The following is a 25534-nucleotide window of genomic DNA, read 5'->3' as shown; positions in this document are numbered from 1 at the left end:
GTAAATGATATTTGTATTGGATCGGAAACAATCGAGCCGCTTTTCCCCGAACACGGAAGCTGAGGTGCAAAGAGCCCATTCCATCAAAAATAATTCTCTTATTTTCTTAATTTTATTTTCATGCAGAAGCTGTGATGTCACTTCCTCCTTCACCAGCCGCTCAGGTTAGTTTCTCACTGAGCTTTTGTTGATTTACAATCTAAAATATTTAAATGTTTAGCTTTGGGGTAAATATTTGCTGCAAACAAGATGTTTAGTTAGCAAGTATTGCTAGCTAAAATTTAGCAACCAAACATTGTTTGCTAAATAAGCAATATTTAGCAAACAATGCTAAATATTTGGAGTCTAGTTTGGAGTTATTTAATCTCCAAGTTCTTGTAGCTAAACGTTTTTCTCCAAACAAGATGTTTATTTTGCAAGCTAAGTATTTAGTTTAATAAAAGCTAAATATTTAGCTTGCTAATTTGCTTGATGCTCAACAATTATGACTAAATAATCATTTTCCAGACTTAAACATTTACTAGTCACCAAAAACTGTCTGAATGGTTTTTATTGTTTCCAGAATTAGTAGAAACAGGAAAATGTAAAAACAGTGAATTTTTAACACTAGTTCTAGTTTAAAAACCGGTTTTCTGATGCAGCGCTTGTTCACTTTGTGTTTTCTTCCAGAAGCTGCTGAAGGTTTTCGACTGAAAACAGAACCAGACATCGTTTCTCCTGTAAACTTTCCTTCCTCTGCAGCAGCCAGCAGCTTTGTGTCTGATGTTATCGCTCTGCTTCTTGTTGTTTGTCTGTTCTGCTGTAGTTGTGTTTCGGTCTTTGTCTCCAGTGTTTTGCTCTGATAGAGAAAAACTCCTGGATTTAAAGCGGCTCTTATCGCTAAAAAGACATTAAACGAGAGGCTCAGATGTCCGAAGTGACATCCCACTCTGGGAGATGAATGGATCTCCGCTGCAGAGCGTTCCCATTATGGAATCACCGAGAGGCTCAAGGACAAATCTGGGAGAGAAAAGTGTGAGCGTTTTATTAGATCATTGCTGCGTTAAAGCATTCGGTTACTCTACAAACATGCTGCATGCCTGGATGTAGTTTAGGTGAAGTAATAAAACCTGGTGAATGCTTTATGTTGGTGCTCAAAAATGAGTTTCCTCCAGATTTAAAATCATATTTGTTGTTTCTGCTGCGACCTCCATTATCCAGGACATAAAAGCCCCCCTACGAAGCTAAATTAAAATGTTTGTCACCTTAAAATGAAAATGAAAAAAGAAAAAACAGAAGGTTTTTCTTTTTAAGTGCTGAGTCCTGACAGTGTAAGCAGCCAGCAGCGCCGTTCGGCGTCAGATGGTGCAGCAGGTTGGTGAAGGTTCAGGACGCAGATCATCACAAAAAGACAAAGAGAAAAAACTAAATTTAAACAGATGTCTTAGTTAAACATGTAAGCCTTCTTAATAAATCAGGTAATAGTATATTAAAGTTTACACCAGGACAGTCTGATTAAATGTAACAAGTTTGAAAGAAAATGTCTCAAGTTCCACAAAAATGTCTGTAAATTATGCAAAATGCTTTTTCTTAATTCTGTTGTGACACTAAAGTGATAAAATAAAATTTTAAAAATGTATTTTGTTTTCTTAGGAGCCGTTTTGGAAGCCTTTGTAAAGTTACAGTCAGAAATTAACAGCAATAATTTGATCTTATAACAGGAAACAAAACGAAAGTTCAGTTTTCAAAGATATTTTCATCATTTTATTAATTTACTTATAACTAAGCTAAATAGTTAGCTTGCTAAATATTCAGCTCAATGCTAAATATTTAGTTTTCAAACTAAAAATGATCTTCCTAGCTAAACATTTAGTTTGGAGCTAAATATGCGGCTTATAAAACATATTTAGCTTAGTAAATTAAATGAAGTTTATGAACTTCATTCTGTGGCGAATCCAACCACAGAACCTTTAAATGAATGATTTAGTTTGCAGCTAAATATTTAGTTTGCTAATTAAACATCCAGGCTGGAGCTACATATTTCCCCTCAAGCTAAACGTTTAGCTCGCTAACCTTCCTCAGAGTGGTGCGTTCAAAGACACTCCTTTACTGCTGGCTGGATTTGGTGCGTCTGTGTTGAGCTTTGAATTGAAGTTTCTTTTGTTTGGTGTCAGACATTTTGTTTTTAAAGGTCATGTGTACAAAGCGTCTGGCGTTGCCCTTTAGCTCCCGGCGCTCTGTCAGACTCCTCCAAGGCGTCGCTGTGTTTGTTTCCACATCACAAACTTTCCTGTGGAGCTGTGGAAGTCGCTCTGTTCAAACATTCAGCCTCCATCTCAGGCCAGGCTAATCCAGTGCTGCTGATGTTTATGAGCGCTCCATGTAATCATTTGCACCGTCTGGTTCCACCTCCAGGTGTGATGAGCAGCAGCTCGTCACCTCCTGACACCGCCGGACCCGGCGCTGCCGACAGACAGCCTGAAATTGATTCCCCAGCTCCAGGCTGGATTCAGTCGTCGGCTGTAATTGTGTTACAGGTGACCGCATCAGCAGCAACACATGAGCTGCTGGGTTTATTGGAGATGAAGCCTTCCTCCGCTTCGCCGATGACGAGCAGAGAGGAACCTGTCAGCCAGATAAGGTCAGCAGCGGGAGAAAGCTTCATTACATTAATTATCTCTCTGCAAACTCTTCTCTGACCGACTTTTATTTACCATAACTGGCTCTGCTGTTATTTTTAGCAAAGGAAAATGGAGACATTCCTTTTACAGACTGCTTACAGAGTCCAGGTGTTACAGGATTCTTGTTTCTCTTGAGTCATAACAAGTTGATTCTTGAAACTTATGGTGCTGTTCAGCTCAGTTCAGTCCGCTTTAATCCAACTCCAGTCTGTTTGCCTGGACAGTCCGGTTCATTTGGGGAGGAACGAACGCTAAGCAAACCAAAAACCAAACTCTGCTCCGCCTTAAAACCTCGGTCTTCGGTTGAAGGGAACTCTGGTTCGGTTTGAATGCATATGGAGACGCTCCAACAGCAGGAAGTGGACTACAAAGCAGGGCATTCTGGGTAGATACAACCAAAGCTAACATGCTAGCGTAGCGCTAGCAGCAGAAATGGCTCCTGGTCTTTAGCCTAAAGAGAAATCCTCCAACCGCTAAAATCTGACGCCTCCATCTTGTTTCCATCTGGTGAAGAAGGAAGTTGCTCTCAGTGTCTCCAGAGGTTTTTATGTCGTTTCCTTCAGTGGTTCTTGGTGCAGCGCCCCCACAGGCCAGGAGGGGAACAGGTTGGTTTGACTCATAGAACCACAGCAGCTGGAGGTGGAGCAGATGTTCTGGTTCCAGTAGAACTGGGTCAACCAAACTTCCATTTACACAAAATGTAAACAGAAATGGAGACGTCAGATTTTAGCGGTTGTAAGATTTTTATTTGGTTTTGACTAAAACTACCCACCATTTCTCCCACTAGCGCCAAGCTATCATGTTTGGTTGTGTTCTATTTACCCAGAATGCCCTGCGCTGTAGTCTGCTTCCTGCTTCTGGTCCGCTTTGCGTTCACACATGCATTCAAACCGAGCCAGAATTCACTTCAACCGAACCCAGACGGAGGTTTCCAGGCGGTCCAGAGTTCGGTTCGTTCATACTTCCCCAAAGCAAACTGGATCTTCTAGGCAAACCAACTGGAGTTGGATTAAAGCGGATTAAACGGGGCTGGTGTGAACGCAGCCTGGTGGTTTTCTTGAAGAGGACTAACAGGTGTTGATGGTCCAAAGATTTGATCAAGAGGAAGAATCGCACAAACACGCTCTGCAGAAGGGAAATGCAGAGCGCTCAGGTTTTACCACTAGACTGAACTCTCACCTGCTGAGTTCCACCCTACAGGTACCAGCCCGATGGCGCCCTCTGCTGGAGAACTGAACACCCAGGTCTACCTACAGGAACCGGCAGGTTTCCTTTTGGGAACTTAAGTTTACTTTAGGAAAACTTTCATGTTGCTTCCTGGAATCTACAGATTAATTTTGACACTGACTAAATTTAGAAAACCTCTTGTGTTATTTGCATAACGATTCATAATAATTAAAAAAACTGAGGCGAAATGCAGGAACATGCACCTCAGAGATCTGCTGGCAAAAGCATTTAAAACCTGGTGTGTATTTTTTATTACTGCAGCTTTTCTACTTTGTTTTTGCTGTCTTTAATGTTCTGCAGAGCACTTTGTTCAACAGTAATTTGTTTAGATGGCCTCCATAAATAAACCCAATTTCATTTCATTTGGGTTTTCATCATCTTCCTACGCCAGCGCTCATGTCTTCCTGGTGCTCAGGAAGATTAACTCACAGCTGCTGGTACGGATGTTTAGTCTAACTGATTATTTTCACCCTTTAAAGCTGTAAAAGTTTTTAAAATGACGTTGAAAACAAAATGAAACGCGACACGTTAAGCAGGATGGGAGATATTCTTGGTTTTATGGAAGGTCAGATCATTTCAGATTTGCTCATGCTGCATTAGAAAAACTGCACTTAATATGAAGGAATGTATTCGTCTCTGCAGGGCGGCTCTCCGTGCTGATGCTCCTTGATGAGGCTTGGCAGAAGCATCGAGGAAACATAAGCTCAAAATAGATCACAGAACGGTGGAGCATCCTCTCATCTTGTTAAAAGGACATGAGAGGGGAGGCAGGGATGGAGCTTAAAGAAGGAGGGCTGAGATTTAATTATTTACTCCATTAGTCATGTTGTTGAAGCCTTTGACAGGAAGTCAGGAAGATATTGAGCACAGCATCAAGAGCCGAGTCCCTGAAAACAAAATATGGAGGCACTAAAGACTGAGAAACGTATCAGAACATCATGGGCTTGTTGACCCTACAAGCTAGCATTAGCTAGCTAGCTGGAAAGGTTTCCACTGGTTGTCTAACCCAAAAACCACTGGACTGTACTCAGCATTTCACTCTAACTTCATTTAATTTGAATCTTATATTTGGCTGTAACTTTGCTGCTACATCAAAACAACAAGGGATATTTCAATGGTGGACACCGCTAGCTAACAGGTTAACTGTGCTAACTCTAAAGCACAAGTAACAAACATCATTTATGCTAATGCAATACATAAATAAGGCAGTTAGCAGAAGCTAAACGCTACACCAACATGATATTTAGAGGAAGCTAACGCTAAACTGTACGCCAACATGACAGAACGGATATGTGAACGCCAAGCAAACCGGAGGCTGCTCCAAAAGCAGGAAGTGGACTACAGAGCACGGCATTCTGGGTAAATACAAGCAAAGCTAAAGTGCTAGCCTAGCACTAGCAGCAGAAATGGCTCCTGGTCTTTAGCCGAAGACTAAAGATAAATCCTCCAACCGCTAAAATCTGACGCCTCCATCTTGTTTCCATCTTGTGAAACAGGAAGTTGCTCTCAGTGTCTTCAGAGGTTCTTGTGTTGTTTCCTTCAGTGGTTCTTGGAGCAGCGCCCCTACAGGCCAGGAGAGGAACAGGTTTTGGTTGGTTTGAGAACCACAGCAGCAGAAAATGTAACAAATGTTTTGGTCCCAAATCAAACTGAGACTAGAGGAATATCCCAAAGCCCTAAAGTTAAATGAAAAACAGAAACTTCTGGTGTTTTTATCACCTTGTTGATCTCCTGTCGTTCCTTCCTGCCTTGTTGTGTTTATTTGTCCTTTCCGTCTCTCTGTACCCGACTCCAGCAGCAGGGAACAACAAATATTATTTGTAGCTTATCAGAGATGACTCGGTGCTGCCTTGTCGGGACGACTGGGCGACTCGTTTGATTTAATAAAAAACTCCACGGTTCTGACAAGGTTCACGTCTCTGAGCGTGGCGCCTCTTCAGAAAAGCCATGTTGTTATTTCACTTAATCCTCCCAGCTCTCTGTGAAATATCACATTTCTTTTTCTTCTCTCTCACTGACGCCGGGATAAAAGTGTTTATTTTCAGTTTTCAGTCCAGATGTGCAGCCCAGTGAAACCCAGTCTCATTTTAAAAGGATTTATTAATATGGCATAAAGGAGCAGCGGCAGCAGTGACAGATAATTTTAAGAGGATTAAGAGAAAAGCCAACCCACACAGACACATTTTAATCTCATCTTTAGAATAAAATAGTTGCCTTACTTTACAAAAGGCAATGCACCCCATGGAGGAGAAGAATCTCAGAGAAATACTGAAACCCAAAAGTGAGATTGCAGAAATATGGTCACACTGGTGGAAAGAGCCAGGAGGATAAACCCAAACGGTGATGGAGCAGAATCAGCCGCTCGCTGTGGCTGCAGGATCTGAGCCGGCCAAACGAACTGCAGAGATCCAGGAACAAACCGGAGCTCACACAGCTCTCCCATGAGCTCCACCCTTTACCCACCATTTGTTCCTTCTGATCTGCACCGGATTTACAAGGGAGCAGCGGTGGGCACACTTACGCTAATCTGCTAATAACTCTGAAAATGTTTGGTGTTTCCATCAAATGAATTTAAACTCTTATCCTTGGATGTTTTGTAAACTTTCAGTTGAATAAAGTTCAACATCTGGTTATAACAGACGCACATGTTCTCGCTCTTATTTTGAAGGGCATGAACACTGTTTACGCAGCAGTTCCACTTCCTCTCCACACGTTCTTTACCCAGAATGCATCACTGTTTAAAATCTAATGAAAAGTACTAACTCCACCAGCAGATTACTTTGCTAACATCTAAAAAATGTTGTTATAAATGAAATAATCTGCCAGTGGAAGACGTATTTTTTAGTCAATAATTATGAATTATTTAGTTAAAATAAGCTCCTATATATTGGTAAAATGTTCTAAGTTAGATTTGTCTTTTTCTCCTCTGTAGTCAAAGAAATGATGCTATTCAGTGTAATAAACAAGAAAATCAGTCACTGACATTATTTCCATGAGTTTTAATTAAAACTCATGGCTCTTTCACCAGAAATGAAACTTATATCTAAAACTTCTGAGATAAAGTCTCAATATTCAAACTATGAAGTCAAAGAAAAACTGAAATGAGACTTTTCTGTTGACGACTTTCTCTGGTTCATAATTTTACAGTTATTTTAGAGACAAGCTTTGGTTATTTGGTCAGATTAAAGGTTTTGACTGTTCCATATTTGTCTGAGCTAAATGTGTCTGAATTTCAATAATTGGTGATAAATGTTTGGTATCGGGGGGTTTCTGATGTAAAATGTGGAGGAAACGGTAAACATGATGATGTAAATTAATTTCTGCTTCTGCTTTGAGATGAGAATCAGTCAGATTAATGAGGAGAGATTAGAGTGATGGGATTAGATTAAGGGAAACCTTTCTGGCCATATTTATCCTGGTGGTCTGATTGTTTCACTCAGTGTCAGCAGAAAACTGGCTGCTTGGTTGTTTTATGACTAAATTCTGGAGTTGCTTATTTACAAGCATTTTACTTATTATACTGTAATAATGTATGTAAAAGTAAAAACAGATTTTCTTAAATAGAATCACCAGTAAATCTATTTATTATTGAATAAATAATCCAGTATCTTCTACAGGTTATGTTATTAATAAATCACTAATAAAGGGAAATATCTAAAACATTTTGTCTGAATTTTTCCCACAGTTGTTCCATCGTGGAACAAAAAGTTAAATTAATCACACACAAGATGCTGAAACACTTTATATTCTGGCCTAGTTAAATAATCATGTCCTTTTATTTGAGGAAATCATGTAGATGTTAAATAAAAGTAGCCGTTGCATGGACGGAACCACAACTCAGTTCTGCTTGCTGTTTATTTTCTCTCCTGCCTGGTGCTTCCTCTGTACCCAGAATGCATCACTGCTCTACAGTAAACCGTTTAAAATCCACTGATGTCCTTCATGCTATCCGACTGGAGCTCTGCTGTGGTCAATTAGCCGAAACGCAACACAAACAACCTTCCTGAAGTCCAAACTGTACGTTATGTGTGTGTTTAAGTTAATGTTTATGATTAATGCTTTAAGGCAGGGGTCCCCAAACTACGGCCCGCGGGCCGGATCCGGCCCGCCACGTCATTTGTCCGGCCCCCTGAACAATGCCGGATCCGGCCCGCCTCCTCATACCAGAGAGCATTCAGTGTTTTTTTTCATATATTATATTTTCCGGTTTATATGTGGTTTTTTCTTCAACCACCAGGGGGCTTTTGAGCAGAAGTGAAACTAACTTTCCCTCAATGGAATACATACTAGTTAGTCCCAGTCACCGTTTCACTCACGGTTTTTTCCATTTGCATTCTGGGTAAAAATCTATCTAAAAGCGCGAATGTGTCGTCGCGCTCCCCCCCGCTCGACAGTTTCAAAGACAGAACAGCCTCCACCCCCCGTCGACAAGAATTTTCTAAGATTTCTTTCTACAAAACCTGAGACCGGCCCCCGACTACAGAAAGGAACAGCTATGTGGCCCTCGCAGGAAAAAGTTTGGGGACCCCTGCTTTAAGGTTAGCACAGCTAATGTTTCAGTTAGCAGTGCTAACTACTCAAAAAGGTTGAATTTTGTGTGTTAGCTTCTGCTAACTTCCATGTTGATATAGTACCTTAGCAAAGCTAATGTTTATTGTTAGTGCTTTGGGGTGAACAGAGCTAACTTTTTAGCTAGCATTTCCCACTACTCAACATAATTTAATTTAGCACTTTAGCATTAGCTTCTGCTAACTTCCATGTTGGTAAGGCGTTGCTAATGTTTCTGATTAGTGTTATGCCTCAGTTTTCAGAGTGTAAATGATGACTTAACTGTATTGAACGTGAATAAAAAGCAGCTGACTCTTTAAAAAGTCGTTTGTTTGTCCGCTGACAAAACCAAGATGGATAAAAATGTGTAGAAGTTTCTCCAGAATCAGAGCGTGAAAGATTTCTCCTCAGTATGTAAATGAAAACCTTTCTGATGCATCAGCATGAAGCAGCTTCTCACTCATATTGATTCCCCACATCTGCTGGGAGGAACATCATCTGTATGCAGGGAAACTCTGTTCTATATGGATGACTGGGGCCGCGCAACATTTAAATATCTATTAATCTTTAAAAGACCATCTCACTTATCTGCTGAAGAGTATGTTTCTGGGTTCCGGCGTTGTGGCTTTTTATGGACGGAAACATAATTTGACCAGAAGTAGCTCGAGTTACGCAGGCTCTCTGAAGAGTCACCAGGATAACCGCCTCTGCTGGAACTGATTTTTCTCTAAGCTTAGTGAGCGTTGATGAACACCTGCGTGCCACTGAGGCTGTCAGCGTTATTCCAGCTTTGTTTTTATTCCACCTCTTCCCTACAGTAAAGAACCTGCATTCAAATGTCAATCTACCATTGAAATGAAACATATATGCTCTGGATGTGATAAAGATGCAACAAAGCAGGATTAGGAGCATGTCAAAATGTTACAAACAGCTTTCAAAATGCTCAGTATTCACCCACATGCAGAGTTTTTAGGTTCGGTTAGCTTCAGTGAGAAAAGATTTTAGCAAATTTAACCATTTACTGCTAAAATGAGCTAACATGAAAAATTAAAATAAGTACTTTTGTTCTCAAACAGCTTCCAGATGAAGCAGAGATTATTAATTTGAAAACAACAAATTAAAATCCACATACATTTAGCTTTAGATTGCAAACTGTTTGGTTCTGTTTGAAGGAGTCAACGATTTAAAACCAGTTGGTTAATGGAGTCAATTTAAAATCTGAATCTGCCTCAATAATTTAAACTTTTTTATGTTAATTTTTTCTCTCCTTTTTCGGACTTTGTCTGAAAATTTGATGAACTTAGTGAGATCTGATTGGTGGAGGGCTGGATGTTCATGCTATGTGTTAACGTCACAAGCTGCGTTTACATTACAAATATGTTCAAAACTTTGTCCATATTCCGCAAATGTAAAAAAAAAATAAAAAATTTTGCAACTGAGGCGATTCTATTAAGTAAGAAACAGAATTGAAATCACATGTGAATACATTTAAGCGATATGTCATTAAAAACATCATCCTCCAGCCACTTCCTGTCTTCATCATCTTTGTTGTTTCTGCCAGTAGCAACATCCTGTTGTTGATCACATGACTTGTGTGATGCAAAACAGCAAAATAAACCAATTTTGATACGACTACACACTTCATTCTAGCACCAAAACTTTTTATTGAAAAACAAGACTTATTTCTAAGTTGGTGTTTTTCTATTAAGCAAATTTAATTTCTAAACGTTAAAATTTAAGGGAAACACATGTATAGCTGGAGTGGTCAGAACTGAATATTGAAAATATCCAGGTGAAATAAAAGGATTTTAATTTTCCCCGATCTTTGGTCTCTTTCACTGGAGATACGTGACGGATAACAGGAAACCAATTAGTTGATGTTAAATTTCATTATGTTGTGTTGAAACACTGAAAGTGGAAAAGAAAACATCGTCTCCATGTTAAAGCTGAGTTCAACATCAGCCGCCTTTCAATGAGACCTATGAGAATCTATCAACATGTCCAAAGCCAGGCGGTGATGAATGAAGCTCTCTGCTTCACAACAGGTTCAACAAGGCGCCCGGTTCCCGAGCCGGCGGCCGCCGTCAGCGCTGACAGACGACGTCTGGGCGCGAAGTGAGTGATTCCCAAGGACGTCCGCACCGTCAGAACGGGAGAGAAACAAATGAGACGGAAGCAGACGGCTCGGAAACGCGGCGATGAGGGGAACTGAGAGGGAGAACAGGCGGCTAAGCGCCGCCGCTCCACGGTGGTGAACTCATCCATGAAGAAGAGATCTGGGGACGGATTGCTGCAATAATACATCACAGTCCAGTATGGAGCTCCGTCTGTAAAAATACAGACAAAAATAATCAGTGGTAACATCGTATTTCTACAGTGTTATTCATTTATTTATAAATGTCACATTTTCAAGCTAAATATTTGGCTCCAAATTCAATATTTTGCTAGGAAATATGTAGCTAAACATATAGCTCTAAGCTGAATGTTTAGTTAGCCAGCTAAATATAGAGCTGTAAGCTAAACTTAATTTAACTTAAGCTGAAATACTGAACATGTTGAGTGGAAAAGAAACGATTAGAAACAATTAAATTGAAACACCAGCAGTTTATCCAAAGCAGGGGTCCCCAAACTTTTTTTTTACTGCCGACGACATATTCGCGTTTGTACATAGATTTTTACCCAGAATGCAAATGGAAAAAAACCGTGAGCGAAACGGCGCTGACAAGTATATATTCCATTGAGGGAAAGTTTCATATCTGCTCAAGAGCTCCCCTGGTGGTTGAAGGAAAATCCACATATATATGAAAAAAAACACTGGATGCTCTCTGGCATTGTTCAGGGGGCCGGACCAAATGAGGAGGCGGGCCGTAGTTTGGTTTGATCTAAAGGTTTCCAAGACCCATCTTTTGTTTTGGTAGTCGACTTCCGGTTCTCAGCAAGAGGATTAGCATATCAGCTAAATATTTAGCTCGAGCTAAGTAGCTAACTGGTTGGTACGTCCTTTTTGTATCTCAGAGGAATAAAGCATTTTTAAGACTGTTTCTGTCTTTTCTCTAATTGTTTCACCTTTAAAATAAAAAGTTTTCATTTTACTAAAGTTGATCTCTAATCTTGTAATTTGGTAGTTGATTTTAAGTTGTTCTTTTCTTTTCTTGCCTTTCTATCCTGATTTTGCCACTAGGGGGCGCCAGAGGGGAGAACTTTCTAAACTTTTCCAGATTCTTCCAGATGTTTGAATTATTCAGAAAACTCTTCCTGCCTTTTATTTACTGGACATGTTACAGTTTGGGCTTTGGTTAGGCTGGGCATCGTATCTGAAGACATATGTATGGAGCTAAATTGGTGCCAAAAAATTTGTTAAAAAAAAAATAAAATTGGAAAATGAAAGAAAAAAATGAAACTGAATAAAAAAGCTCACATCTACTTTTCAGATTAAAAGGATTCTTCCAATTATTCTTTATGTTTCAAAATTATTTTTCAAATTCAGAATTATTTTTCAGTTTTAAAATTATTTTTAAATTTCAAACTGTTTTTTTAAAGCTTAAACATCTTTTTTGAACAACCTAATTTAGCTAAATAGGAATGATTTCTATTATTGTTTCCCATTAGAACCCTGTTTCCTGTTTTATTTTGAAAGTACTGATTATCTTTTCTATATCCTCTGCTCTCCTTCTCATCGTCTTTAGTGTTTCCACTTCTGTCAGTCAGGATTGTTTTTGTATGTTTTTATCTCTATATTTTATTTAATAGATCTTCCGGTGTTCCGGTCCATTCTTTCAGACTCCGTCCCTCCAAGCAGTAAAATGCCTGGTGATTTACTTCGTGTGATTAGAGAAGGTCGATAAATAATCTTCCCGTCTTCTGAGGAGATCTGAACATGAATGTGTGTTTGCTTCACACACTGCCGATAATTACTGGATGCATCCAGAGTCTCTGAGGGTTGATTATAAAACCCTGGTGGGTTGAAGCTCATTTACCATAAAAACATCTCCATTTCGTTTTCTGTTTGAGTTCATATAAAAACTACAGGGGGAATAATTAAGGTCTTTCCAGATCAGGCGGCATCTTTCTCTGAAGTTCAGTTAGCAGCGACGCTCAGCGCTGCTTTCTGATGCTACTGCTGTCATTAGCTTTGTTTCCCCGTAGAAAGGAGTCCTGGTCTCTTTCCAGACGGAAGCGTCAGCCGCCTGTCTGCTACCAGAAACATGAAAAACATTCTTGTATTGTTGTTTACCTTTGTGTTTGGTTTGGGGTCTTGCAGCCCAGAGATTCAGTGTTTATCATAAGTATCCTTTTTGTCCATTTAAAACCCAGATGGTCATGGCAGCACCAGTTTTCTACTGGTTCTTCCAAAACCAAGTCCTCCAAGACAAACACCAAATAATTAGAGTTCAACTAATATTTAACCATATTGGACAACATAAAATGTAAAAATTAATGGAAAAACTGTTAAAAGCTACTTCCTGGTGTCAAACTAATAATTATAGTAAACTAATGTTTCAGTTATTAAATGCAGCCACTCAGTGCTACACAACCTGAACTAATCAGCACAACAGTTTTATATTAAATGAACACACAGTAAGAGTAATGAAAGTTTCCTTCCTGGTGGTTCCTCTCCACTGTCGCCACATGCTTGATCAGCAGCAGCAGCAGTGACATGTGGAGAGGCTGGGATCTCATTGGTCTACAGGTGTTAGAATATTTACTGTATTTGGATGAAGCAGCTTCTGTGTATTTCAGATATTATATCTACATAATAAACTGAACTGGATGTGACTCGTAATGTGACATCATTAATCATTAATGTGATGATCATTAATATTCTCCGTTTTCCAGGGAACATTTCACTTCTGTCTCTGACAGGAACCCGGTGGGGAGCGATGGAGGTTGTCAGCTCACACGCCGGGTGTTTCCTGCCGCGCGCCGTCGTACCTGCTGCCTGGGGCGACGCTGCGGCGCCTCAGGGGCGAAACCTCAGCAGCTGCTGCAGCCTGCGTCACGGCGCAGGTCCCACAGGAGGACATCTGCTCCGGAGAGGCCGGGATGAAACAGAACCGCTGCAGCTACTCTGCTGCCGCTCATCGTTTCCTCTGGTCTCACCTGAGTCAAGCCGCTCCCCGCCTTTTAACAAAACTGGTGTCAAACATTTGTGCTACGTTTGTGCAGCAACATTTTTTGTTTGTGCTGCTTTTGCTGTGAAGATAATAAAAGTTTAAAGGTCAAAAGGTCAACCAGCACCGCCACATTACCCAATTCATTGGCTTCAAACATTTGTGCTACGTTTGTGCTGCAAAGATTTTTGTTTGTGTCACTATCATTTTACAAAATTAATAAACATTTTAACCTCTAAACTTTCATTAATATTTTCAAAGCAAAAGCAGCACAAATAAGCTGTTTTGCTGCACAAAAACAGCCGAGTTTATTGTCACCAAATTAGTTTAATTTTGGTTGGCTGGCTGACCTCTATGACCTCTGTAAACACTTATTAATATCTAATATCTTTAATGAAGACACTTAATATTTTTAAAATGGTTGCAGCACAAACAAAACATTTTTGCTGCACAAACGTTTGACACCAGTTGAAGGTGGAGGGAGAAACTTCACTCAGGATTTATTCTCTCATTAGATCAAATCATTAAAAGTTAAATTGAAATAAGACAGTTTTTCTATTTTGTTCTCCAAATAATGTAATTTTCTTTTAATAAGACAAATAAAAAATAAACCTCTGCAGCAGGAGGCGTTGTTTCTTCTTTCTGCCTTCACTGGAGCAAACTGTGTCATAAAAAATGTTCAGAGTATCATCAGAGCGGTTCGGCTGACATGTTGATTTTGTCCATTTATTGAAGCATCATTTACAATCAGCATCCCAGATCCTGTTGCCAGGCAACACAAATGGCTGCAGAGCATCACATTGAGGCTCAACAAGCAGAGACGTTCAGGTAGAGAAAGGAAACAAGTTGATGTTTCTGGGCTGAACTGGTCACAGAGAAACATGGATGAACAAAACAAATCACTTCAATCTGACAAAATAATGAAGAAAAGCAAATAAATTAAGCAGAGAAAATCAAACATTGCTTTCAAAATGTGGCTCAACAGAATAAAAAACAAACCAATAACCAGTCTGAACTCCTGCTGCTCTGGTTTATGCTGCATAACAAGAAAATGCTTAAATTTCAATTTAGTTTGAATTAAACTGAAACAATCATCTTGTTGCTGTCTGTCACTTCAGGTTCTCATGAGAAATCCAATTATTTACAGCAACCTGGAGCTTTCACTTCAGAGGTTAACAGAAAAACAAGAGATCAGTGTTTGGTTTCCAGTCATTTTATTAAAATTAAATCTTCAGTGAACCTTTGCGGCCCCCTCCCTCTGACATCATTTCCTGCTGATGTCTCCCTCTGCAGCTGCATCAAAACCTCACATCCTCACATCTGTCTAAGCGCCGTTTATAGACGGTGACTAAAACAAAACTCAGGAAGCTGAGAAACAATGAGCTCCTGTTGTTCTGCAGCTAATCTGACTTCTATTAGCGGCGGCGTGCCGACGTGTTTCTGTCTGAACGGAAAACTAAATCAGACGTTTCAAACTATGAGATCACAACGATTTATTCAGGCGCATTTCCACTAACGAGCTAAAAATGGAGCTAAATCTTAGATTTAGCACTTTTGCTAACTGAAAAGGTTTAGTAGCCTTTCAAGGTATGACGTAATTTGAATCTAAGTTAGCACTTCAGCATTAGCCTCCTCTACGTTGTTGGCTTCAGTGTTAGTGTAACTAGCTTTCTTGTTAGCGCCCTTCACTGAAATATATAAATTGAATTGTTTAGTGCTTTAGCATTAGCAATTTAGCATTAGCACACACTAAGGCTAAATCGGTGTTGTTGTACCAATTAGCATGAGCGTAACTAATATTATTATTAGTAATTTAGGGTTAGCTCAACTATTTTTAGTTAGCTGTGCCCATCACTGAAAAACATAATTAGAACTGATGTTAGCTTTAGCATTAGCTTCTGTTAAATACCGTGTTGGTGTAGCCATTCAGGGTTAACTAACCCTAACCCACCACAGGGTGTCGGTTAATCTGTGTTTTAATGGGTTTTCCTGGGTGAATGAGTTAATGGGTTTTCCTGGGTGAATGAGTTAATGGGTTTTCCTGGGTGAATGAGTTAATGGGTTTTCCTGGGTGAATGAGTTAATGGGTTTCGTTGGTGCCAGAGTTGCTCCTGTCATTTGCTGAAGCAGAAAAAACACCAGTTTAGCTCTGGAACTGGTTCCACCTCGTGTGATTTCCAGTCCTGCTCTCTGATAATAAACACTGCGCTTCTTATTTGAGGCCTGGTTGTTGCTCTCTGCTAAAAGCCTCAATGCTTCATTCATGTGAGTCTCCAGAACTGGGCCGGCCGGCGCTGCTGGTCCGTTCAGCTTCGGGGGGAGGAAAGCCTCAAATCATCACTCTTTTGTCTTTAGTTAGTGGGTCAATCCGTGGAGGCCATGCTCTCCTGGTAACCTGCCAACTTCCTTTAAAGCCCCGCTCCACGCGCCTCCTCAGCCTCAGACATCACCAGCTTTGTTGTGGTTCAGATTTCCCCTCTGGTTTCAGCTCTGCATGCTCTCACAGAGCAGAAGAAAGCGGAAAAGTTGCCCTCGGTGATCCCAGAAGTGAGGCAGAGAGTTAGATGGCCTTGGTGATAGCTGCCACTTAGACATCACACTGGGAAGGCCTGAGCTGCTTCCCTCTGGGCATCCCGGCTTTAACCTCCTGATAACATCCAGAGATTTAGGAGCTGTGACTGAACCGGGGGATGATTTCCACCCAGAGAGGAATAAACCCAACAGATATGTGTCTTTTTTCTATTTTATTTTGTGTTTAAAGCGAAGCCAAAAGCCAAAGTGGGATAATGGATTGAATAAATCTCCAAGTGGAGCTTTGTATAACTGGAGTCCCTTTGGGTTGTGGAGTATTCACTCTGAAGAGCCTGGAGGTGAAAAGGATGATGATGCTTTGAAAACTGAAGTACATCCTTTCTGTTTTTGTCAGATGTAAGAGAAAAAGTTGCATTTTGCTGCTGTTGTCACAATTCCAGTTTACGATGTTTAATATGTCCATATAGTTTTTATTGTTTGTTTTACTATTTTCTCCACTGTTTGTTCAATTAAAACATCAATTAATAGCAATAAATTAGAACATAAAGTGTGCAGATACAAATCAGACTTCTTTCTGTGACTGGTCTCCTAAAAATGTTTTACAAATAGGAATGTTTTTCAAGAGCAGTATTTGTGTTTGTGGGGCTTTAATTCCTGTGACTCAAAAGCTGCATTTCCTGTACAAATGTTTGCAGAACTTTGGTGATAAATGTAAAAAATAAAAAAACAAAACAATTCTGCAATTGCGGTACTTCCATTAAATAAAAAACACAATTAAAATCACACGTGAATAAGTTTGTTCATGGAATAAGTCACCAGCCATGATACTTCAACCACTTCCTGTTGTCGTTTTCTTTGTCGTTTCCCACAGTAGTAACTTCCTGTTGTTGATCATGTGACCCGTGTGTTGCAAAAGAAAAAAAGCATTTCCATTGCAGTTTTGCAAAAAAACAAACACTAATTAGGCAAAAAACAAAAACAAAAATCTTACCGCTAAATTTGATCTAGAATCTAGTAAAGTAACTTTTCAGCCACATCATCTTATTTTAAGTAAATAATTCTTGACTACAGATACCAACAGTTCCAGCTATCGACAGACTCTGTAATAATCTTCAGCCATTGTTTATGTCCAAACGTACCGGGCGTAAACTGGTGCAGAATTATGATTCATGTCTCATATCATTTTAACGTAAAAGTTGGTTTTAAGGCAACCCGACTGAGGAGGCTTTGAAAACGATCAAATACGGTTTAGTTTTACACATTAAATCTGAGTTTTATGGGAGTGAAATGATCGCAAAAAGCCCTTATGGGTAAAAATAAGTACAATGGAAAGGCAGCTGCTGACTGGACCAAAGTCTTCCAACAAACTGCGTCCATCAGCAGAACAACGATTCAAAACCCAGCAGCAGATCTACAGCAAAATGGCTGGAAAATGGCCTAGTCAAAGCCCAGACTGGAAACTGTTTGGTTGTTGGTTTTATAGTTGCATTGCGGATGAATTGATGTTTTCTTCCAGGAGGAGCTGCCATGACGTTGTCACGGTAACGGCGCTGACCGGCTCGTTGTGCTGCAACATTCAGCAGAGGAAAGAAGATGGAGGTGTGTTTTCTTTCCCTCCTCCTGGGAAATCTCCAGTAATTAATTACGGCGGTGGCGCTCGTTGACCTGAATAAATATGCATTAAACAAGCATTTTAGCTGCTTCATCACATTTAATAAACCGGGTGACTGGCAGGAAGTGAGAATTTTACGAGGCTGATTTACTCAGCAGCTCCTGGACGGCGGGGCAGCCGGTTCTGGTGGCGGCGAAGCCGTTCACGCCCTGATTGCTCCTAACGAGGCGAACGGCGGCGCCTCGACGTACAAACGAAGATCACACTCCTGGTGAGGAGAAATGTCACCCAACATGGCCTCTGACGTTGGAAACGCTGTGAAATGTTTAACACCGTCCTGGTTGTAGGTGAGGAGGAAAAGTCAGGAGGGTTTGAGCGGAGGCGGCGAACGGAGGCTGAAATGTCCTTGAGGTTTCCTGGCAGGATGCTGAGCCTTCAAGAGGCAGGAGGAGGAAATCGATGGCGACCCGCCGTAATGACTGACTGCTGGCAGCCGGGCGACACGGCGGGAAACAAGGAGCGCCGCGTTCTGGGCCCAAAACGGTTTAACCTCACAGAGGCACAACTCACCCCTTAGATATCGCCATGACAACCCAACACCGGATTTGGCTCAGGATGAACGGATCCCTGTTACTGTGACTAAGCTAAATGCTTCGCTTCCTAACTAAATATCTACTTAACAAGCTAAATATTTAGTTTGAAGTGTTACATTTGCTGAATAAATATTTTGTTTGCTAACTAAACATTGAGCTTGGAACCTAAATATTTAGTTCTAGTCCAAATATTTAAACTGAAGCTAAATTTTCAGTAAGCAAGTTAAATATTTAGTTTGGCAACTAAATATTTAGCAGAGAAAAGAAGATGGAGGCGTGTTTGCCAAACTAAATACTTAGCTTGCAAACCATTTGGCTCAATGACTAAATATTTAATCAGTGAGTTAAATATTTAGCTTGGCAACTAAATATTTAGCTTTAAACAAAGATTCTGTGCTGTGGACCATTTTATCAAGAGTCATCATTCACCCTTCACATGTCGCCGTCGCCACGACAGCACGGCGCGGTCCCCCGTCGGCCAACGACCCGGTGGAGGTCAGGACAGATGAACTCGTGTTGCAGGGAGACGCGCCGTTTCCCCTGCAGTCAGAAAAGTTTCTCAACCGTCAGGAGGAACGACTCGTTTCTGCTGACTCCTGCATGTCGTCTGGGTTTTTAACGAAGCAGAAGAAGAAGGAAGTTTCACTTCCTGCGTGACTGTGACTCATCCAGATGAACGTTTCCCCAGGTGGAGACGACTCCTCATCTCGGTCAGACTGGAGTTTGGTGGATTCAGAGTTAACAGTTTCCTGCTCTCACACCCACCTGCTGCAGCTACAGTCAACAATTAACTCCAATTATTTGTGTTATTCTGCCTCACAAGGGGAAGAAACGGGGTTCCTCTTTTAAAGTCATATTTTCAGCATATTATTCATTAATAAACAGTTTTTAATCTAAATTAGCTTGAAACTAAATATAGAACTCTGAGCCAAACATTTAGTTAGTGCTAAATATCCAACTTCCTAACTAAATAGCAAGTCACGTTTTAGTTAACACATATTTAGCTTCCCAACTAAATATTTAGATAGACACTTAGTAAGACATTAGCTCTGAGATAAATATTTAGTTAGCAAGCTAAATATCTAAATATTTATTACCTCCAAGCTAAAAGTTTACCCGGCTAAATAAAATATTTAGTTTGTAGACTAAATATTTATTTTGCAAACTTTAGATTGAATACTTAATATTTAGTTTGAAGCTAAATATTTACAAAATATTTAGATATCTATTTAGAAATGTATGAGTTCTGAGCTACATATTTAATGTGAAGCTAAATATCTAAATATTTACCTCCAAGCTAAAGATTTAACTTGATAACTAAAATATTTAGTTAGTTTGGAGCTAAATATTTATATTGTAATCTTAACATTTAGCTTGCCAACTAAATATTTAACTCACACCTAACTACTGAGTTTACAAGCTACATATTTAGTTAATTTATATAACTAAATATTTAGCTTGATAACTAAAATATTCACTGTGTTAATTAAATGAATTCATAACATTGTGAAAAATGAACCTCCATGTTGTCTCTTAGAGCAGCATAAATCACTGCTATCAATTTTAGCCTGTAACTTTACAAACGACAGCCAAAGCTGTAAAATGGCTCCGTTTCATTCATTCACGTTTTTCTGTGAATCTGAAATGTTTGCAAACCTGTGAACCTGCAGGAACCTCTGACTCTATGTCTGCAGGGTGGGAATATTATTTCCAACAGCCATCTGTGATTTAAGCACCGACGCATCCAGAGCTGTAGCCCTCTGGCTGCTTGGCCAAGTCTATGATGTGCAGGGATTGTTTTCCATCATCATAATTGTTCCAAACAAAAAGTCTCAGCTGCTCCATCAGGGCCAAAAGACACTTAGAGCCATAAATCACTGCGGACGGATCTCAGCTCCTCCGTTTGGGTTTCAGAGGGTCTGATGAGCCCTGCAGCTGGTTTTATGCAGGTTTCATCAGGTGGAAGTTTCTTAACACCAAATCTTTATAAATAATGTGTAAATAATTCAACATTTTGTCCTCTTGCAGGTAAAACTCTAATGACCATCAATCATCTGAGCTGCAGCTTTTCCTGCTGCAGTTTGTTGTTGTTTTCTCGTCCCGGCGCTAAATGGAAATCTGGGTGTGAAATTAGGAATCACTTGGAGCGCTGTGCACTCGTCTGCCTTATCAGCGGCGCCGTTTGCTAATGGGATTTCCAGTTGCACGGGTTCTGAGCCTGGTGGCGCCGTCCTGTGTGGGAACATGTTCGGCCAGCGAGGCAGGCAGAGATACGAGTTTATTTTAGTTTTCTGCTTCTAGAAGATGGAAGGTCGGAACAAGGAGTTTTATTTCCATTTATTTTTTGAATTACTTCTTGATTTGTAGATGGTTTCTTTAATTTGCACCAACAGAGTAAAAAAAAAAAGAAGTGCTGTCAATCAAGTAGCTCCAACCAATTAAAATCCCAGAAATGATCAACAGCAACTAGGGGAAACTTACACAGATAAACATGCAGGTTAGCAGTAGGAAACTCATTCAGGAGAAACTGACAGGTAAATAATGTATATTTTATTTTCTAGTTCTGTGGCGTTCCTCCCTTTCTGATAACGCCCTGGACAACTGCCCACAAAACTCGTCACTGTATAAACGTTTTAAAAAATGTTTTATCGTCTCAAACCAAACAAGATTCTCAGTTTTCCAGGTTTTTACGTTTTACACATTTTCAAAGATGAATAAACTTTAAATTCTAATAAATATTTAACACTGGAACTGGAAGACATTTTAAATATCCAAAATAAAAAAAATTAAATAAAAAAAAAAACAAAAACGACAAAATTAATTATGAAGTCTATGTAAACTAAAATGTTCTTCAAAATAAAGGCCTAACTGGGACCAAAGCAGCAGACTGGAGATTTTTATCATCCAGTTTTTGGTAGAAAGAAAAAATTGATAAATTATCCAAAAGTTTGCAAAACTTTGTCAATATTCTGCTAATGTCAAAAAAAAAAAAAAAAGAAAAAAAGAAAAGAAAAAAAACAATTTTGCAGCTGCGGTATTTCCAATAAGAAACACAATTAAAAATCACATGTAAATAAGTTCACGCGATAAGTCACCCGCTATAATTCTTGAACTACTTCCTGTCATCTTCTTCTTTGTTGTTTCCACCAGTAGTAACTTCCTGTTGTCGATAATGTGACCCGCACCTTCGATCCGATTTAGACCCACATTTGGAAGTGAATCAGATCAGATTTTTCTTTTTGTGGAAAGCCATTGGAATCGGGCCGATCATTTCGCTGTGAAAAAGTGAAACAGGAAGTAGCCTGAGACACCAGGATTCAGAGAGTTGCTTCTGTCACTCAAGCCAAGCATTTACCTGGAGCTAAAAGGAGAAATGTTTGGATCTCAATCAGCTGCAGCATGGCTGGAGAAGATGGTCAGAAAAATAAATGATTTGGTTGAAATCATCAGAGAAAATGAATGAATCTATTAACAGCTGAACCCACAGATGGCTGCAGGTCTAATGGAGTCTGAAACGGCTTCATGTTTGTTGCTAGCTGCATCTTCAGAGCGTTTCTGCAGGTACTGACCGTCTGATCCAGATGAAAGGTCGTCTGGATCAGACATAGCGGCTGTAAATAATGCATCTCGGAGTGGATTCATTTCACAGGCAGGGTGTCAGGTTCTGGGCTTTTCTTTTAAGAAAAGTGTCTCTCCCCTTCGGCTCCCCGTTGGGGAGAGGCCTGGAGTGGAGCTGCACGCCTGAAGCTCGTTGGATCATCAGTCAAGAGAGGATTTAAGGAGCTACCAGACCTCTCCTCTCCGCCGGATGATTATTCCTTCACGGTAGTCTCTAACTCGCTAAGCCTTCTACGGAAACGCTAGCATTATTGTGACTTTCTCGAAAAAACCTCTGCCTGTTGTCAGCCCTCCTCACTTGTTCCCTGTCTTTCATTTCCAGGAATCGGTCAACTTCCATTGGTGAATCTGCCTGCTCCAGCCCACTGTTCGTTCCCCCCCATCGGAAAGCCTTCCAAGAAGACGTAAGCTGTTTACTCCCATTTACCCATCAAACGTTTGTCCACCTCTGGCCAAATCATTAACCTGTTCTCTCCGCTTCCAGGAGAGACTCGGACCTATACCTACGGATCACCTGCAAAACATTGTGATAGTTTTTTCTAATAAACTGTTGCTCACCAGTAGCCTCTGGGCCTGATTCTGCATGTGGGTTAGAAGTCTACCATCAATCATTACGTGCAGAACAAAGAGTCTGAGTTAAAGCTGTCTGGGCTCCAGACCTGGTTCAGCTTGTGCAGAAACACAGGATGAACATTTCAGCTCAGACGCTTCAGAGTTTAAAAGCACGGAGAGCCTGAGCCGTCATCGCTCTCCAGAGATCCTCGTCCCGTCACACGGACACGACGCCTCACAACAGACAGGGAGACGGGGAAACTGTAAAAATAGTTCCAGGCTGGAAACCGTTTGTTATATAATATCATTTAATGTTAGATGTTGAAGCGTTACACACTGAGGTTGGTGGAGAAGACAAAATAAAACAAAACAAAGGAAAATGCAACCTGTGGCTCTTCGGGTGTTTGACAGAATATTTGCGTTGAATGTGAACAACAGAATGACTGAAACTACCTGATTCTGTTTGTAATTAACGGCAATAATTTGGGTTATTAACCTGAAAAAAGAGAAAAAATGGAGGCACATTTTTTCAAAGTTATATTTTTAACACATTATTAGTTATTGTACAAATATCACATAACATATTTAATTAGCCAGCAAAATATTTGGCTAGCTAGTTAACTAAATATTTAGCTTAGCTTGCTAAGCTAACACAATAGTTAATTAGCCAGTCCAGAAGCATTATTTACTACTTATCATCACGTAGCTATAAAAATTAGGAGGAGATTGTTGTAGGTTTTGACTTTTCCTCCGTCTCTTGTAGCTTCTTTTAACTGCTTACACGCTGCAGCTTACATAACCATGTTTATGTATGTCTGCCGACAGTCATACATAAACAGACTGAAGCTGGTTAGTCTGCCCTTTAGGGAGGGTACAGATTGCAGAGATGAATAAAAAGCTAAACTCTACAATCTTTGCCTGACTTGGTTTCATCCATAAGGTGAGCTCAGTGTGGCCCAGCGCTGGACAGTGAATGAAACTGTTTCTGATCCATTTGTATGACATGTATGGCTTGTAACATTTGATCATTTTTGGGCATTAAAGCCTGCTTTTAAATATAATCAAATCTCATTATCATTTACACTCAGGGGTTCTGGTTGGGTCCTGAAACTGGTTAACGGACCTGGTGGAGCACAGAGACAAAATGAATGAACTCCAACAGGTTTGGACAGCGGTCTGCTACCTGCTACCTGTGGACACAGCTGGCTAAATACTTAGCTAGCTAAATATTTAGTTTGGAGCTAAATATTTAAAAGAACATCCTCCAGCTCATTCTAGGCAATCCCAAGATGTTTCCAGATCAGATGGGATATATAAGAACATTTATTACTTTTTTCATTACCAGGGTTGAACTACGATTAGAATCAAGATCAATTTACGATCCAAAACGATTATTCATAATGATTTTTGCTTTAATCTATAAAGATCTTCACAATCTACTCCAATCTGGTTTGGAAGACAAAATTAAAAGATTAAAGTATCACGTTTTTAAGCTTCAAAAATTAATCAATGTTTAGTTGGGATTACTCCCTCCATTTTGCTTTGAAGGAGAGCGCCACCTTTCTAAAGACAGCCTCCTCCATGGATGATAACGTTGCAATTTCCATCCAAGAGTTTTAACTTATTTGACATTGTTTGAAGGTATTTAGTGAATAATAATAAAATTACATGATTCCTGATATTCATGTCGCTTCTGCAGATACAAAAACCAACGGCTAGTTACTGCGAAATACCGACATCACTATCCAAGGGAATTTCCGCATAAAACATGGCAACAAACTTCCGACCAATCACAACAGGCCGAAACATAGGCTATGACGTACCTTGACTACGCTGTAGCTTAGCTCCGTTTGTTAGCGGCGTTTCCGACGTGATGAATCTTCATTTTGCGAACTTTGCACACAGTAAAGCTCATGTCCAGCTCGGTATTCCAGGGAATAAGGGGAAAAACCCCAAACAAAACAAAAACAAAATTAGTTCAAATGTTTGTCTTCAACGAAGACGGGTCGACTGAATCCATCTCTCTCTCTCTCTCTCTCTCTCTCTCTCTCTGTATTTTCCTCTTTTTTCGAGCGCTTCCCTCCCATGCGTACGTTCCAGTACTGTGTACGTCGTGACGTCACAACGCCCCGCGTAGTTTCAAAATGGAGGAGGGCATGGTTTGTTTTTTTCTTTTTCCCCCAGTAGTTTGGTACATTTTATGTCAAGTCAGAATCGTAGTGAGAATCGCAATTCTTTTGTGAATCGATGTTTCGTCACTGCCCTTTACTTTAGGATTTAAAAAACAGAGAAGAGGACTGGAGAGAATATGCATTTGACAAGTTTATCCACCCAACAGATCAGTAAGTTGTATTACTGTTATAATTATGTTTTTTTTCTATCCTTGCACTGTGTGGCTCTGAAGACGAGTTTCCTGTTGAGCTTTTTTTCTGCCTGTCGTCACAGTTCGGTGCTTTAATTCTGGACTTGAACGTCACTTTGGTGCAGAGATTTAAAGCTGCTGCTCCTGCTGAGATCAAGAGCCGAGCCTGAAGCTAAACGGCGGTGAGCTGGTCTAATCCGGCCGGCGGCTGCTAGCGGAGGCGCTGGGTCCGCCGGAACACCTGATTCAGCAGGAGCAGCGGCCAACTGGCTCACACCTTCAGCGTTACAACGGCAGCGACATCCTTTCATCGTAATGTGATGATAAAGAGAAGCAGGGCCCGCCGCTTTCACTGACAGCTTGTCTGTGCCACTTTTGGATCGAATAAAAGGAGCTAAAATAGTCGCTCCTTCGCATATTTCTTCTGTTTTTCTGTGTTGTAGCCTGAATGAAATATGAAAGCAGTTCCAAATGATGATTTGATTATTGAAGGGGGGAATGAAAGCTAAAACCAACTGAATCGGTTACGTAATCAATAACGATCTTTTCCAGAAGCACCGTCGTACCATTTGCTCACTTGCGCATGCGCTGAAGAAATGCTTCTGCGTTATAATAAATTAGACTATTTATATTTATTAAACTACTCTTTGATAATTCTCTTAATGAATGATAATTGTCCTGATTTATTTAAAAGATTATTCTAACTGTTAGCTAGTAGC

General features: G+C 40.2%; 2 long non-coding RNA genes across 2 annotated transcripts in view; both read left to right on the top strand.

The window, feature by feature from the left end:
* The window catches only part of LOC103138146 (uncharacterized), a 5701-nt gene extending 4286 nt beyond the window's left edge, over positions 1-1415 (top strand). Inside the window, exons 3-4 of the long non-coding RNA XR_476231.2 lie at positions 127-164; positions 670-1415. This is a non-coding gene — a long non-coding RNA (uncharacterized LOC103138146). The remainder of the gene's footprint in view (positions 1-126; positions 165-669) is intronic.
* Positions 1416-5360: 3945 nt separating this feature from the next.
* Positions 5361-19626, top strand: LOC107836267 (uncharacterized). Its single transcript, XR_001662145.1, has 3 exons — positions 5361-5478; positions 10745-10748; positions 19614-19626. It is a non-coding gene; the product is annotated as an uncharacterized LOC107836267 (long non-coding RNA).
* The last annotated feature ends 5908 nt before the right edge of the window (positions 19627-25534 follow it).

The sequence above is a fragment of the Poecilia formosa genome, unplaced genomic scaffold (assembly GCF_000485575.1).
Source record: "Poecilia formosa unplaced genomic scaffold, Poecilia_formosa-5.1.2 Scaffold47, whole genome shotgun sequence".
NCBI lineage: Eukaryota > Metazoa > Chordata > Actinopteri > Cyprinodontiformes > Poeciliidae > Poecilia > Poecilia formosa.
Note: the sequence above shows the minus strand (reverse complement) of the source record. Positions and strands in the feature narration are given on the sequence as shown.